Source organism: Anser brachyrhynchus (assembly GCF_964034855.1).
Source record: "Anser brachyrhynchus genome assembly, chromosome: 3".
Taxonomy (NCBI): Eukaryota; Metazoa; Chordata; class Aves; order Anseriformes; family Anatidae; genus Anser; species Anser brachyrhynchus.
Genome location: NC_137696.1, coordinates 29,091,088 through 29,104,057, shown reverse-complemented (window position 1 = coordinate 29,104,057; position 12,970 = coordinate 29,091,088). Strand labels below are relative to the sequence as shown.

The following is a 12,970-nucleotide window of genomic DNA, read 5'->3' as shown; positions in this document are numbered from 1 at the left end:
AATGAGAACCTAGCCCAGGCTATAGAATATCCCATCTAACAGCAAAATGGCAGACTAAGAACAGACTAGTCTATCTTTCTACTCTGTAAGAAAAAGATTTTGCCTCTTTGAAGTGTACCAAATTAAAACAAAACCAACAACAAACCTTTAGCTTAACCTTCTCGTGACAACAATGTACATTAGAGGTAGATGCAAATCAGTGCTACCTTTTCAACCCACTTCCACTGCCCAGGCCAGACACTCCACTGGCAAGAGGCAGATTTGGCACAGGGGTAAACTCTGTGCTAAATCAGTGACTCACTGACACCCCACTATAGCGCCGTCACACAGAAAATGATGTAGTGGCTTCCACTCAAATTGAATTGGGCAAAGGAAGGAGTTGCAAAGGAGGGAAATGCCAAAGGTTCTCTGAGGTCCCCTCTGGCTCTGCCATCACCCCCGATTCCAGACTTTGCGCCCCAAGCGTCAACACCCTCACAGAGGCACAGACCTCAAGGCCCGCCTGATTGCTTTAATAACATGACAAAAACATAGCAATAAAATAATTCTTGCAAGTGGGACAGGGGAACATAGGCTTAAGACAGCTCCCCCAAGTCCAATGCTGTGCTATTACAGACAACTGCATCCTTTCCACTGGCTTGGCAAGTTCTGACTTAGACCTACTTTGACGTTTTTTGTCTTTCTGGAAGTCAGTTTCATTATATCACTCTTTCAATAATTAGAAACCCTGTTTTGAATTCCATCTAAATTTAGCCTTGATCAATGTAGATCTATTTGGCATTAGCCTTACTCTTTTTTTTTTCTTCATAAGTAATGGTCCTGAAGTCCCATTTTATTTCTTCTTCACCACTATAATGTTTGAGCTCTCCACTATAATATTTTATATCAAAAGCAATGTCATGCCATTTTCTGCCTTCAAATTAAAGAAAACATATTGGCAGAAAACTATTTGACCACCAACTCTAAAAGGGCTGGAAGAACAATATGTCTTAGAGATGAGCCCATGAAAAACAAAGATTACTGATGGATGCCATATTGACCTGAATCACTCTGTGAAGCATTCATTGTGGCCAGGAAAATGTCTTCAAAAAGGCAGATTTGTCCACAAGGGCAGGCTCCCAGCTGGCAGCAAGGTTGTTCCATATCTGTTAAGAAGCAGTACCCTGCTTCCTATTACTTGGAAACTGTTTGGATTTCTCCCCAGTTTCTCCAGGTAGCTTTTTTTTGGTACTAGTCATACTTATTAATTATAAAAGAAGGACCTTATTCCTGGAATATCTTGTCATAATAAGTTTGGTTGTTATTCAAGTAGATATAGTAGCTGGCAGTCAAACAAAGATTTAGGGCTTTTTCTGGACTATCAATATATCAGTAAGTCTAGCAGAGTTTCTATTTAGCACCTTAATCAGTTAGCCACAAAAGATAATTGCATATACATTAAAAAAAAAAAAAAGCGTTATACTTCTGTGTCAAGTAAAATGTAGTTTTTCTATATGAATGTATGCCTACATCTTTACAACAGAATGACAAAATACATTCCTGTGCAAGCTTTTTCATATCCCAAATCGTTAAAGAAAGTCCTGTAGCTTATGACTATTTTTTTTTTCCTTTCCCTAATTTCATACTGAAGCAGCTATTTTATAAATAAATGTTAAAGCAGACAAAACTAAAAGTTTTAATACCATTTTTGTGCTTGTGAAATTATAGCCTAATTTAAATAAAAATAAAATAGTTGACTTAAAATATATTGGTTATATATGGAACAGAGGACAAATAAAAGACCCTGAATGGCAATGCTAAGAAGAATATAAAATAACCTTGTTGTTTTTTTCCTCTTTTTTTCATAACAGGGAGAAGGCAGTGTTATCAACGATTTTATTGCTTATCATAATCAATAAAAAGCCATGTGAGTAGCTTCAGAATTCACAAAATTAAAAACCAAAAATACCCTGCTTTTTAGGATTTGTACCAGACACATTTCCAAAGATTTATAATTCTGGGATTCCTGAATGTATGAGTTGGGTTTCTTACAAAGACACTTGTCTCCAGGAACTGTGCCTTAGAGGAAAAAGCACCAAATGGACTATTTTCATGAAATTACAGGAGCTGGCAAGCATTGTGACTCTTGCTACTTTATTGTGCATCTTAAACTATAAAGTGCCTTTTTAATGGCCTAGCTCTCAGAACCAAACAGTGCCTGCAAATGAAAATAAGTTCAATATGCAAAGAAAAAATAAGTGATGATCTACAACAGTAGGCTGGCTAGCACTCAGAAGTGTTCGTTTAAATGTGCACTTACAAAATTCTTCACCACCATGTAAAATGAGATTTCAGGCCCAGCCTGAACCTTTCATCTTACCCCATCTGCTCTGCTCCACCTCTCCTCTCTGCTCCATGTACTCTCGAGAAAGCAGCTCTGCCCTCACCTTCGAAATCCAGTGAGATAGAAGAGATGCATGCTGCTGAACATCGGGCAAGTGCACTTGTTTCTTTTCTGGATCTTTCATTAATATCCCTCATTTTCCCAACATGTGGTACATACAGAAAAACAGTCAAATACCAGACATTTATCATTTGGAGACTGTGCACAGAAACTGTGCTTTTTTAACAGAGGTAAACATGAAAAGTCAATCAGAAAATGGAAAAACAAAGCAAAACAAAACAAAACATTGTGAGTTATCACAGCTTCAGAATCTGAAAAATTCCAAGCAACCAAGCAACCACAGGGAAAAAAGGGAACAGCCTGGGGAGTATGTCTGCAGATTCATTACACTTTATTCAAGCAACATAAGCAAGCCAGCCTCAAGTGGATTTACAAAAGGGAAATACACCTTGGATATGGAACCCGTTGAGAGCAAAATCCAGCTCTGCATTAGGATTAGATTCCATGAAGCATTCCCATCTCAGCATAACCTGGAGGCTAAACAGCAGCAGATGACAGAAACAAATGGGGAAGGAAGAGCAGGAATACAAGGAGAGCTTTGTTGTACATTATTGGTATGCTGCTGTCAGTCTCTGTGTGCCTCACAGTTCATTTGGCAGATCTCAGCGAGGATCACACTTTTCTGTAATTTCAAAGATGTTTTACCCTTCCTACAAATTACAAATTTAAAGCTAATACCAAAAAGCAAACCATTTATATTGCAATATTTTAATTTTACTCTTCCCTACTTTGGGAGTTTCTCAGCACTGAGACTTTAAAAATAATATCAAAGAGAATTATGACTATATAAGCAAAATCATGAGCTTCATTGTAGAAAAATGAAGTCAATTAAGCACTTGAAAACCAAACTGAATGCTGAGACACTATATTGAACTGCACAATGAATGGAATAAACTAAAAGCAGGTTGCTACAGCATTTTAAATATCATAATGAGGTACATTTGGAAGAGAAACAAATTAAAGCCATTTCTACTAACATCAGTGGCTTCAGTTCCACAGGAATTAGTCAAACCAGTTGCTCATTCAAGCTTCCCATGACTGATCAGTATATATCTACACCGTTAAATGCTCTTAAACTACAACATTTTAAGGGCCAATGTTGCATATTGTACATCATTTATAAAAGCCACTAACATGATTTCAAACACCCTCTTAAACATGAGACAACCTCCAACTTTTCCAGCACCAGCTTCTCTGTAGGATCTCCTAACCTGGAAAATATGCATGATAACAACACAAAGCACAACTGGCTCTAGGTAGCACTAAGAGTTTATGAAGGTTTTAAAGATCTAATTGTCTTAAAAGTTAACAGTGCCTGCCACACAATAAATAAGTCTAGGATAAAGCTCACTTCTCTAAGCATTACAGACCACTACTTCCTGCATGTAGTAGGTTGAATTTATCAGAAAAAAAAAAAAAAAAAAAAAGGAACAAGACTGCAGTAACGACAAAAACCTCTTAGCCAAGCTGGCCCTACTGAAATTTGTGGGAAAGTCCAGTCCACATCCTCACATTCAGAAATTTAAGCTAGAATCATGGCAGCTTCTAGTCATGTTATTTTTCATCCCCTGGTGGAATGGTAAAAGGAGAGAAATGCTTAGTAATAAGATGAAGGTTACTAGTAGCAATTTCTGTAAAAGTTCTATAGGGTTTATTCAGGGGACACCATGGAGAAGTTATTTAGAAGACACACGTGCAAGAAGGGAAGAGGGGCTGGTAATATAGGAGGGGGAAGCAGTGCTGGAGTTGCTGTCATTGTGGAAGAAGCAGGGGCAGCAGGGCCAGGAGACAACAAGTCACGTAGGGTGGTCACCCACCCCCAGCATCTGAAGCCTTGAGCGTCTGAATAAACAGGATGTTCTCCAGTGGTACCACAGGGGAAACACGAAAGCAGTTATCAGTCTAAGTCTTACAACTGGCTTTCTTATCGCTTCTGGTTGTGCAGCAAGATGTTAACAAGAGCGCACTGCATGCAACCCTGCATGACCTGGGACTTGACCATCCTCTGTTGCAGAAACTATTCTACTCGATATTCTCCAAAAATGCCTGAAGCATCTCTTTCACATCATATCATTTCCTTCCCTCCAGAGCTTCCTTCAAAGCTCTAGTTTCAGTCTCACTAAAGCCAAAGATGATCCAAGCCACTGTACATTTTGTACAATTTTTTTAGTATTGTTGAGAAAACAACTCTGATTCTAACATTACTAACTGCAACCAAATTTAATTCATTCATTACAAATTTCATTTTGTAAATAAGCATTTTGCTCTTGCACTATTAGATGCTTTTAGGAGTTATAAATCAATTAATAAACACAGCAAGTGGCTTTCCTTTTGTGCTGATGAAGTACAAAGTTGGTTAAATTTAGATGTCAAAGCCTATCATTAAAATTGTAGGCAAACTCTGCATAATAAATACCCAAAGATCACCCTTAATTCCAGTGTAATGTTTGCACTTTGACACTGTGTTTACATTTGAAAAAAATAGGTTGAAAATTATCCCTGCTGTAATCATTTATTCTGAAAGAAATGGGTGAAAAAAGGCAATTCAATATCAAATTTTTTATTTCATTCTTTATGGTTTAATAATTCTACTTTGTTTTTCTTAACAAATCTTACGTTTTTCACTGGAATGTTCTTATGGGAAATCACAGAACGTATACATTAGCCAAACAACTGTAAGGAAACTGTTAGAAAAACTGGTGAGGAGAGCACTAAACATGCAATTTAATTATAATTTATGAGTAAGTACAAAACAACTGTGTGTTTTTTTCTGTCTGGAAATGTAATTTGCAAACACTGGGGCCAGTAACATGGTTCTAGCAGGACATTTGTATCCCACAGCAAAACAGATATTCACATTCTACCAATACGTTTTTTTTTTCCCTTTGGAATCAGGGAAGGAAAAACTGTAACAAAAACACTCAAAACCAGAGGGGAAGTAAGCAGAATTTGTCTTTTCATATATATGCACAGAAGACTTAGAACAGCCCATACTGGGAGGAAAGTGGTACAAAATGGCATCAACAGGTTATACCAAAATATCTACATTTGAGCCCCTTGTTCTGTGCACTGTTTCCATATTTATTTCAGAGGAGTATTTTCTTGTTCTTGAAGAGCTGAGGCTGAACTTGGCTGTTAGTTAAACCTATTCCTCTATGTCAAAAAAAAAAAAACAAAAAAAAACCTCTATCAATAACTTTTAAAAATTTTCAATGAAATTGATACCTATCTATAGCAAGGTGCATCTTCAGCCCTAATTCCCATGTGTGCTTTGTGCTCTGGGTGAAGAATTTCTTCCTCACATCACATCCAATCTAAATCTCCCCTCCATTTGTTCAAAGCCATTATTCCTTGTTCCATCGCTACACTCCCTGATAGAGCCCCTCTCCAGCTTTCTTTTAGGCCACTTCTATGGGTTAGGTTAGGTGGCAAAAATGCAGGACCTTGCAAATTGCAGCCTTATCCGCCTTGTTCCACATGTTCCACATGACCTTTTCCAGCTCATGCTCTAGCCTCTGATCAATGTAACACAGAATCATAGAAACATTAAGGTTGGAAAGGACCTCCAAGATCATCTGGTCCAACCAGCCCCCTACCACCAATGTCACCCACTAAACCATGTCCCTAAGCACCACGTCCAACCTTGCCTTGAACACCCCCAGGGACGGTGACTCCACCACCTCCCTGGGCAACCCATCCCAATGCCCGAAATCTAATCTGTTGCTTTTGTCTCTGAAACTCTCAATGGCATAACTCAGGAGCAACGAAAATAAGCCCAGGAAATGAATTAGACCATCATGAACGTTTTATGATCATTAGAATTTTGTGCCTTGTGTTACACGGGCCATATATTTTTCAGAATTGGACTAATTAAATATGACAGATATGTTCAAAAATACTGCTAAAATTTAATTAGCTCAGAATTAATTTGGGGCAGTAGGGAAGTAAAACTTTTCATTTGGAAGATATAAGAATGAAAACTTCTGGGAAAACAAAAATGTAACTTGAAAGAAGTATTTTGTAATTTCAGAAAACGTTCTCCTTCAGTAATTTCCTTTAAGATGTCTTCCCTGTTCCTGACAAGATTTACCAAAGAAGCCTGGTTTGCCAGCTTTTTTAGGAGAAAAAAAAAAAAAAAGAGAAGTAATGTGTTAAGTAGTCTTTCACTTTTAAGTGCTAACTTGTGTGTTAAGATTCACTTTTTAGAGTTACTTTTCCAAACTGGCTAGCTTCCCTAATTTTACCAATTGAAAAACAACCGAAGCTGGGGAAAGGGGAGATTTTTTCCTCCTCTTTCCAAATTCTTTTTTTCAGCATTTCTGTCTGTTCATTTTCTCTTGCAAGAATTGACATTTTCAAATAGAAATATATATATATTTTTTTTTTCCCTTTGAAGACTTACAAGAAGGTAAGAAACCTTTTTGATCATTGCAGCACTGAATCTATGAAGAAATTAAATATTGTAACTGCAATTACTCTCACAGCTCATACCACGTCTGATTTCTGGTATCTGCTCATAAAGCATTAACTCCTTGGAAGAAACCACTGCTCAACATTAAACTGTTCATGTCTCGGATATCCCCAAAATGCTGATTAAGCCTTCACTTTAATGAATGGTTATCTCAAAGTACAATGTGTTTCCAATTAAAAAAAAAAAAGTGATAAATGAAATGTTTGCATTGAAGGTGGTAGAACATCTGTACGCTTCAGTTCTTCAGTGTATTCTCTTCCTTCCATGCAGTACAAGAAAGAATAATGCTGTCCTAAGCAAAAAAGAAGTGGAATCATGAATGAAGGTGACTGCAGCAGCTGCTGAGCCTCCTTGGCACTCTGTCAAGGAGGCACACACAGACACTGCAAGGAGAAGAGGTGGTCGCTGACGTCCTGCTCAGAGGAAGCACAGAGGTAGCATGAGCTGGGGGAAGCACAAGTTTTTCCACTGCTACCACCAAGGGTGAACTGCATTTGTGGGCTCTGACACATCTTCGTGTTGGTTCAGCCAAAAGCATGCGTAGCTCCTATACGTGCAGCAAGCAGAGCAAAATGGCTGCGGGGCATGATCACTATTGACCATACTTTTGTGTAAAAAGCGCCAAACTTTAAACACAGCTAAATGTGTTCACCCTGGATTATAAACTGCTAAACAGCAGCAAGGAAACAGATTCTGCCTCATTAGCCATCCAACGTATTTCATCACCATGCCATGAAAATTGAAGTCCACACTTTTGGTATAATTTTAATTCACTGAAAATACAATTCTGAATGGTACAGAGTTGTGATATTCCCACCTCAGTCTTCATCTATACAAAACTAGTTACGTTGGCTGCCACCACACTGTTAAAAATAGAAAAGGGAAAGGGAAAGAACTATCCATTCCTAAGCCAAGAAAATGTTTTTGTTGCTTCTCTCTTTCTTTTCTTTTTTTTACAGTACATGCAATGCCAATGATCTACCCAGAATAGATGGGCACAGTGATTTACATTTCTTTTGTGGTACTTCTTCATAAACTAATTCATTCTACCAGTAATGACCTAGATAATGCTTGAAACTATTTTTGCTACAGGAGATAATTTGCATAAAATAATCAAATGAAAGAGGTTTTTCTCTTGTTGAATCTCCACTGAAATATGGCACAGAAGAAAATTCTAATATCTATCATGTTACACAGGAGCATCTGTCTATCTAGGAAACAGTCTGGACCCCACAAAGTAACAAACAAAAGTGGTTGTCCCCAGCTTATATTACTACTTGTGAAAAAAAAGCTGAGAGAAACCCAACAGTTGAAATCTGCTGGCTTTGAACTATGCACTCATTGCTATTCACACAATTACCAGCCAATATGTGCATTTCTACTTCTCATTTCTCCCCGGAACTCATCTCTGGACTGAATCACAACCACTTGAAAGATGACTTTTCCAAGGCAGCAGCATTTCAAAATTTATCATGCACATCAAAACCTGCTTGCTTAGTTTTATCCTACTGCTTTTACCAAACCCTCTCTGAATTACTGCAGACTATGCCTTGCTCTCTTTGATGTCCTTATAGCTGGTGGATTCCCTGCAAACCACCTCATGATGAAGGAAGAGGAAAGGGTTTGGTCAAAAGGTCATTTCATGATGTTTGTCACCCTTCCTCAGCAACAGCAAGCAGATCTGATTGCATAAATTGGCTTCATGGGCAAAACCAGCCACAGAGTCTCAACCACGTCATGAAAATTATACTGGTTATGATGGTTTCAATATTTTAAAAGAAAAGAAATCTGTATATTCCGAATGGGAAGAAGGACTACAAAACATTCTTCTGAAATACAAAACAAGGTCTCTGCTTTGACAAACCCACTTGCATTTCCCACCCAGCCACTTCATCGTTCTGGTGAGACTTAGGAAAAGAATGGCTGAAGGTTAGTCGGGCAGCACCCAAAACCAGTTACAATATCCCTCTGCTTATTCACCCTTTGAAAGATCCCAGGCCGTACTGTAACATATTACTAGGCCTATAGTTTTACTATCTGTGTTGGGTTTAAAATCAGGAAGTAAATTAATAAAAACATAAATCTGAAAACAACAGCAGGCTCCCAAATTATCCTCTGCTGTCCCACTGACACAGATCATTTGCTTTTAATTTCCACCCGGTGAGCTGAAAGCAGAACCCCCTACACGCACGTCCAACGCCCGTGTCGCCCATTCCTCGGAGCAGCTTTGCGTTACCAGCTCTTGTTTTTCAAAATGCCTCTGCTGTGTGAAAAATAAATAGCTTCCCTACTCCACAGCACTGTTTCCTTAGCACTGTGGGGTTAAATAAATATTAATATAAGGCTAGACTAGGGCTCTTTTAATAGTAGTAAGTGGTACCTTACTCTGCAAATATTTCCATTCCCTTTAACAGCGCAAGGTGCCAGGCTGAAGAAGGAAGGGCAGCAGAGCCCTGCTCAGCCCTGCTGCAACGCCTGCTCCTCTTCCCCCGGCTCGGCTTGGCCCCAGTGGGCTCACACGCACACACGCTGCTGCCTCTGGGGAGGAGAGCTGAGGATGGAGATAACCCTGCCAGACCCGGCACTCAGCTCCACAGCACCCACACAGCACGGCCCGTCCACTGCTCCATCTACCACAGCCCCTTCACACCTGTTTCCCTCCAGAAGTGCACGTGAGCATGGCCAGTGCACAGCAGGCTGGGCCAAAGCCTCTAAAATACAGCTCGCATCTCAGCTGAGCCCGCTAAACACTTGGGCATGGGATCAGCGTGTCATGAGCACGCATATTCATGTACCTGCACCTTTTTTTCCTTACGGTACAAGAACAGAAAACAAACCCCTTCACTTTTCAAAAAGGGGACAAAATCTAATTTGGAGTTATCCAGGCTTGTAGCAACTTACTTATCTAGCTGATTTACCTTGCTGCATATTATCAGTTTGTAAAATACTCTGCTTGCTTCAAAGATTCTTCTTAATCTCTTTTTCTCTGTGATACTTGCAGTGAAAGAGAAACACTGTGCTGCTCTGCGCTATTGTTCCACAGTAAATAGATAAATAAATAAATTAAATACTGCTCTTGTTTTCTGATGGTTAATTTTTATTCTGTCTTGATCCCAGTTTATTGTTTGCATTTTAACATATACTGGATTAAAAGACCTTATTTTTTTATAAGAAATTGTATAAAGGTGTTTAATCATATGTAGCACTTACCCAAATCATACACTGAATTTCTGAGATTCCTTCAGTTTGTCTTCCTACATCTTTCTAACAACAAGATGCCTGCAACTAAAAGCAATACTTAAGTTCAGCCCATACACAATTTACATACAAAAAAGCATATAATTTTCTTCTGTGTATTCCCCGTCTAGCAGTATTTCTGGGTTTTTCTCACCACTTTGTTATACTATCTGCTCTAGAATTTGTTAAGCCCCCCCTTTTTTTTTTAATAAGGGGGCTCTGACTTGTCACTTCAAGCTTTTCAATATTCTGCCTATCACTGAAGAAACTGAAAGATGCTTGAGATGCACACTGATGTACATACGTATAGAGCACAACTACTTCCCTATACAAACCTAAAAATTTCCTCACCATCAAGTTTCTCATACTTTTCCCCACTGCAAAGAAAACTGAGTGATAACAGCTTAACAAATCACTTATTTTCAACCCCCATATCATTTTCTTATATGTTCGTCCTCTGTGCACCTCCAGGAAGTTCGAAATGGACAAAATCTGCTGAGAGTCACTAACTAAAAAATTCTCGCTACCCTCATTATGTTTGTTATTGCAATCTAAAACATAATTAAGCCTCAGAACAGTTACTTTGCTGTGGAGCAGATGGCATAATTTTCCTATTTTACCTTTGTGTAAACTAAGTTAAAGAAAGGTCAGCCAACATTTCCAAAGCAATCTCTGTTTTGACTGTGTCCATTTTAGACCTCTGGTTCAAGACAGGTCTGATGAGAGCTGCAGAAATGTCCCAGTTTCTCTGATAGCCAGGTCCCAAATGTCTCAAACCAGATAATCAAAGATTTAGTCACCCCAAAATTAGAAGTATCTGGCCACGAAGGAGTGTTTGGGTAATCTCTATGGAGACCACTGCCATAGTTGCTAGGAGCCAAATAACGTATTCAATCGCACGGAATTTCAGATTTATCAATAAAACCCATCTATCAAAGCTAATTAATACCACAGGGCCACCGAGAAGTTTTGATGATTCTGCAAGTTAGCTATAAAGAGATTAAAGCTAAGTGGAGGGAAAAAAGCTTATACCTGATGACGTACTTGTGGTTTCTGAGGTTGAGAGTTTGTACTTAGGAAGACTAAAATTGCCTTGTGTCCATATTTGTCCATAGTATTTTGGGTAGTATTACAGTATTTAAAAAAAAAAATAAACTAGGTCCTTTGTGCATTATTTTTAACTTTCTAATAAGCAGCTATATTGAAACTTTAAGAGTTAAACTGATGATTAGCCAGAGTCCTTAGCTAGCTGTTAAATCAATCAGAAAAGGGTATGAATCCAAACCAGAAGCAGAAAAATGAAGATGCTCTTGTACCAAAATCTGCTTAAAGGCTGCAGGGAGAACCACTTCTTCATAGCGAAATCTGTTTTCATTTACACCCTGTGCACACTGGACTCTGGATTTTGGCTAGAAGCTGGTGTCCCACTGACCTGGCTCCTGCTGTGGAACGGGCACAGGTCTGAAGGTCTGCAGAGCTGCGAGGCGCAGCACGGGCTGGGAGAGAAGATTCCATTTTCAAAAAAAAGGAAAATCCTGTTATCTGTCTTGTCCTGTATAAACTCAAAAAATGCTGTTTTATCATGGAAATAAGCTCCTAAAAAAATCCTCAGAAGATCTACTTTTAATCAAGCAAAAATGCTTCGTTTCAAAGCTTTTCTTTCCTACTTATATTGCTCAGTGTTTCCAAATTACACTTTTATGAACCTTATGAACTTTTATGAACCACCTGACTTTGAAAATGTTAGAACAATTTTACCTCATCACTTTTTGTAATCATGCTTTATTAGTCAAATTCAGAATGAAATTGTGCACGACAGGTAGTCTCACATTCACCTTGGGGGTGGAGGGAGGAAGAGAAGAAAGGAAAGGAGGAGAAGAAAAGCACAGAGGGGTCTACAGAGAGCTACAAAATCATCGGTGTCATGGCAGAGGACAGGGAACAGTTGCTCTGATATAAGAATTGGGAGTATCAAATAATATTAGCAGGTTCAAAACAAGACAGGCAGCTCTTCTCGCATGGCTTGCTACTAACCTTTGGATTTCCTTGTCATGGGACTTTCAAATTTTTTAATTTTAGCTTTAAGGAGATTCGAAAGGTACCAGGACAAATTCACAAAAGAAAAATACACTGCTTCTGATTCCTTTCCTTAATTAACCAAATGCCAGGAAATTATCCCCAAAAGTACTGTTATATTCATATCCTGCAGTTGTGCTCTCCTGTAGGCAGTACCGGTGGTCACTGTCCAACACCAGGCACCTGGTTAGATGGACCTCTGGAGCAATCTCTTTACAGTGGTACCCATGCTCCAAAGGAAGCTGAGTAAATATGTAGTTAAAGATACCAACCCAACTAGAGCCACATAACTGTGGAGTCCATAGCTACTACCTCAGACCACAGTCATCCTTTCTTCTGCTTTACATACCTGATAGAAAAGCAGAGATCTCACCTTCATCTTCACCAAATAATTTCACTGTCTTTGCAAGACTACATTCTCCCAAAATGAAGGTGATATGGAAACCACAGCATCCAAATCCTTGAATGATATGCTTGTAAAAATGTAAGCACAACCACGACAAACTAAATGACTGCATGCACAGTTCTGGAGCACAACTGCACCAGGCCAATGCTTGCAAGCAGAAATGAATATAGAGTAAGCCTGGAGTTGCCTCTGCTACCAGGTCTGAATGATAATGCTGTAAGTTGGGTTTTCATCAGGTCTGAGTTTGCCTATCTCTAAATGTTTTAGGACAAACAATTATTTGCACTTACCATGTTGAGACACAATATAGTTTAACTATTACATCAGAAATTCAGCA

The 12,970-nt window shown here is 38.8% G+C and overlaps 1 protein-coding gene across 5 annotated transcripts in view; it reads right to left on the bottom strand.

The window, feature by feature from the left end:
* KCNH1 (potassium voltage-gated channel subfamily H member 1) overlaps positions 1 to 12,970 on the bottom strand; it is a 199,470-nt gene that overhangs the window by 44,526 nt on the left and 141,974 nt on the right. The window lies entirely within an intron of this gene.